Source organism: Saimiri boliviensis, chromosome 3 (assembly GCF_048565385.1).
Source record: "Saimiri boliviensis isolate mSaiBol1 chromosome 3, mSaiBol1.pri, whole genome shotgun sequence".
Lineage (NCBI taxonomy): Eukaryota > Metazoa > Chordata > Mammalia > Primates > Cebidae > Saimiri > Saimiri boliviensis.
Window position 1 is genome coordinate 145,858,049 of NC_133451.1, and position 4,799 is coordinate 145,862,847.

At 47.5% G+C, this 4,799-nt stretch overlaps 1 pseudogene; it reads right to left on the bottom strand.

Moving 5' to 3' along the window:
* Nucleotides 1–2,247: 2,247 nt before the first annotated feature.
* Nucleotides 2,248–3,424, bottom strand: LOC101041536 (actin, cytoplasmic 1-like; annotated as a pseudogene).
* Between the last annotated feature and the right edge of the window lie 1,375 nt (nt 3,425–4,799).

A 4,799-nucleotide genomic window follows, 5' to 3' on the forward strand; every position in this document is an offset into this window, starting at 1 on the left:
CTGTGGATATTTCTCTAAGATGGCCAAATAAAATGTCTGTAATGTTATTTTTATTGGATGTGCCAATTCCTTTATTTGATGGTAAATATTTTTGCAAAGTGTAGTTCATCTGGCAAAGCATGTGACTATAAACCTTGTTAATTGCACATCTAAGCTTAACCTTACTCCTCCACAAAAATGATGATCAATAACCTGGTCACATGGTAGGAGGTGGAGTTTCTGGGGGAGGAGCAAGGAGGTTAACTTTTTTTTTCTAGTGCTTTGGAATACCCTTTGAAGGGAAGTGGGACTTATTTTGCTCTTCAGACTGTCTTTTCAATTTTGTTTTTCTTTTTTTCCCTATGTATCTGGTTCAATGAGAGATAGGCCTCAGGTTGCCTGTCAACTGAAAGGTGGCCTCCGGCCTTTGGAAGTCCTAGGAGGATTCAGGTAGGGCTCTGGGGAAAGGAGGGGTTGGCCAACTGTTCCTGCCCTTGTGGAGAAGTGAATTTTTTTGAACTTGCCTCCTCCTGCTTCTGTAGCTGTAGGACTCTGGGGACAAGTCCTGAGTGTAGGTCTGTAACAGTCATTTTCTAAGTGTGGTCCAAAGATCAGTGGTATCAGTATCATCAGGGAACTTACGAGAAATGTACGGGAACTGCAGTGGCTCGGGCCAGTTGTCCTGGCGCTTGAGGAGGAGAAATATAAACAATTCTTAGGTCCCACCCTAGATAAACTGAATCAAAATCTCAGTGGGTGGAGCCCAGCAGTCCGACTTTTAACAAACCCTCAAGGTGACTAATGCAGAGCCACTGGCCTACAAAAGTTCACCTACTTCTAGGCTAAGTCTTAACTAGGCTAGCTCGGTTGTATTTACCCAGCTCAACAGAGGAAGAGAGATTTAGCGTCAGAACCTCAGCTGGTAATAAAGTATGTGGGCATGAGATGACGCTATGTATATGCCTTTTTGGGACCCGTAGCAAACATGTCTGGCTGAGGAATCAGGATTCTGACTCAGTTTGTTTCCTGAAGACACAATTTAAATATTAGCCTTGGCCGGGCGCAGTGGCTCAAGCCTGTAATCCCAGCACTTTGGGAGGCCGAGGCGGGTGGATCACGAGGTCAAGAGATCGAGATCATCCTGGTCAACAAGGTGAAACCCCGTCTCTACTAAAAATACAAAAAATTAGCTGGGCATGGTGGTGCGTGCCTGTAATCCCAGCTACTCAGGAGGCTGAGGCAGGAGAATTGCCTGAACCCAGGAGGCGGAGGTTGCGGTGAGCCGAGATCGCGCCATTGCACTCCAGCCTGGGTAACAAGAGTGAAACTCCGTCTCTAAATAAATAAATAAATAAATACTAGCCCTGTCTTCTGAACAGATTTTTTTTTTTTTTTTTTTTTAAGGTGTGCACTTTATTCAACTGGTCTCAAGTCAGTGTACAGGTAAGCCCTGGCTGCCTCCACCCACTCCCAGGGAGACCAAAAGCCTTCATACATCTCAAGTTGAGGGACAAAAAAAGGGGTATTAGGCCGGGCGCGGTGGCTCAAGCCTGTAATCCCAGCACTTTGGGAGGCCGAGGCGGGTGGATCACGAGGTCAAGAGATCGAGACCATCCTGGTCAACATGGTGAAACCCCGTCTCTACTAATGGTGCAAAAAATTAGCTGAGCATGGTGGCGCGTGCCTGTAATCCCAGCTACTCTGGAGGCTGAGGCAGGAGAATTGCCTGAACCCAGGAGGCGGAGGTTGCGGTGAGCCGAGATCACGCCATTGCACTCCAGCCTGGGTAACAAGAGCGAAACTCCGTCTCAAAAAAAAAAAGAAAAAAAAAAGGGGTAGCCACAGAGGCTAAAATCTGTCAAAATAAAACAAAATAAAAAAAGCATTAAGGCAAAATTAAAAAAATTTTTCATTACATAATTTACCACAAAAGCAATGTTGTTACCTCCCCTGTGTGGACTCGGGAGAGGACTGGGCCATTCTCCTTAGAGAGAAGTGGGGTGGCTTTTGGGAGGGCAAGGGACTTCCTGTAACAATGCATCTCACGATATTTGGAATGACTTAAAAAAAAAACAACATACACAATCAAGTCCTCGGCCACATTGTAGAACTTTGGGGGATGTTCGCTCCAACCGACTGCTGTCACCTTCACCGTTCCAGTTTTTAAATCCTGTGTCAAGCCAAGAAAAAAAAAAAACAAAACCAGAACAAAACAAAAAAAAACAAATAAAGCTGTGCCAATTTCATCTTATTTTCTGTGCAAAGTTAGGTTTTGTCAAGAAAGGGTGTAACGTAACTAAGTCACAGTCTGCCTAGAAGCATTTGCGGTGGACGATGGAGGGGCCGGACTCGTCTACTCCTGCTTGCTGATCTACATCTGCTGGAAGGTGGACAGCGACGCCAGGATGGAGCCACCGATCCACACGGAGTACTTGCGCCTGGGAGGAGCAATGATCTTGATCTTCACCGTGCTGGGTGCCAGGGCGGTGATCTCCTTCAGCATCCTGTCAGCGATGCCAGGGTACGTGGTGGTACCTCCAGTCAGCACTGTGTGGGCATACAGGTCTTTGCGGTTGTCCACGTCACATTTCATGATGCAGTTAAAGGTAGGTTCGTGGATCCCACAAGATCCCATGCCCAGGAAAGAAGGCTGGAAGAGCGCCTGAGGGCAGTGGAACCGCTTGTTGTAGATGGTGATGACCTGACCATCGGGCAGCTCATAGCTCTTCTCCAGGGAGGAGCTGGAGGCCGCCGTGGCCATCTCCTGCTCCAAGTCCAGGACGACGTAGCACAGCTTCTCCTTGATGTCACGCACGATTTCCTGCTCAGCTGTGGTGGTGAAGCTGTAGCCGTGCTCGGTGAGGATCTTTATGAGGTAGTCAGGCCGCGGCCAGCCAGGTCCTCGGGGAGGGCATATACCCCTCATAGATGGGCACAGTGTGGGTGACCCCGTCACCGGAGTCCATCACGATGCCAGTGGTACGGCCAGAGGCGTTCAAGAAAAGCACGGTCTGGATGGCCACACACGTGGCTGGGGTGTTGAAGGTGTCAAAACATGATCTGGGTCATCTTCTTGCGGTTGGCCTTAGGGTTCAGGGGGGTCTCAGTAAGCAGCACGGGGTGCTCCTCAGGAGCCACATGCAGCTCGTTGTAGAAAGTGTGGTGCCAGATCTTCTCCATGTCGTCCCAGTTGGTGACAGTGCTGTGCTCGATGGGGTACTTCAGGGTCAGGATGCCTCTCTTGCTCTGGGCCTCGTCACCCACGTAGGAGTCCTCTGACCCATGCCCACCATCACGCCCTCGTGCCTGGGGCGCCCTACCATGGAGGGGAAGACGGCCTGGGGAGCATCGTCGCCCATGAAGCCGGCCTTGCACATGCCGGAGCCGTTGTCGACAACAAGTGCAGCGATATCATCATCCATGGTGAGCTGGCGGCAGAAGGGCAAGGGCGAGGCTCTGTGCTCGCGGGGCGAACGCGGTCTCGGCCCTGAACAGATTTTTATATTAGCAGCTGGGCTTCTGAGCTCTAATACTACATTAACCATTGTCTTGCTAAAAGATCTTATGCGAGTCATTTTCCATGCATCAGATGGGGAGTGCTTCTAGCTAGGCCAAGCCTTGGTGCTACGACTGGGTTTGTTGTTAATGCCGAGGCCATTTTTTTACTTCTCCAGGGTGCTCAATGTCCTCCTTTTTCCACCAGTAAACCGAGACCTCTTCTGAGTGTCTCTCAGGACTTTGTCCCCAAGTTAGTTGGTTATTGTGCTATCCATTCCAGCTTACTCCTGCATTTAATGGGGTTTTCTCGTTGGCTGACTGAAAGTATGAAAATTTTAGGCACAAAATCCAGCAGTGACAGTGTCTGGGCACTGGCTCCATTGAGATTTTGCAGTCTTACAACTTTCCATCATCTAAGAATTATGAGGGACTGAGAAGTAATTATGTGATGAGCTACACACACAAACAGTTCTTAGTTACAGACGTTACTGCAGTTAGAAAGGCTGCGGGCTTATAAGTGAGAAACACCTAGGTTTGAATCTAGGTTCTAGTACTTACTAGGCCAGTGGCTTTGAGCAACTTGCTTAGTTTTAATTTTCTTAACTTGATATTATTGATGTTATAATATTAATTTCTACTTTCTAAATTAGAGCTAATGTAATCAGTGTTTAATGGCAGCTTTTATTGTTGGTATTAACAAAGTGATAGATCCAAGCTTATCTGAAGGTGAGAAATCTTTTTAGTTTGACTTGGAATGTCTTTTTATTGTTATTATCTTTAGAGACAAGTCTCACTATGTTGCTCAGACTAGACTTGAATTCCTGGGCTGCAGTCATTCTCCTGCCACAGACTCCCAAGTAGCTGGGACTACAGATGTGTACCACTGTGCCCAGCTCTTGAATCACATATCTTGATATTGTTTTCTCCCTTTGATTTTGTCTTTATAATGTTGTTTGGGCTAATACTAATATTATTCTTTTTTTTTTCTTTTGAGACGGAGTCTCACTCTGTCTCCAAGCTGGAATGCAGTGGCACGATCTCAGCTCATTGCAACTTCCGCCCCACCGCATTCAAGCGATTCTCCTGCCTCATCCTCCTGAGTAGCTGGGACTACCGATGTGTGCCACCACACCCAGCTAATTTTTGTAGTTTTAGTAGAGACGAGGTTTTACCATGTTGATCAGGATGGTCTCCATCACTTGACCTCATGATCCATCTGCCTTGGCCTCCCAAAGTGCTGGGATCACAGAATATTATTCTTTAGCCACTAAGCACATACATTGATAGGGGCCTGAAAGTTCCTGGGCATAAAGAAAATGCCA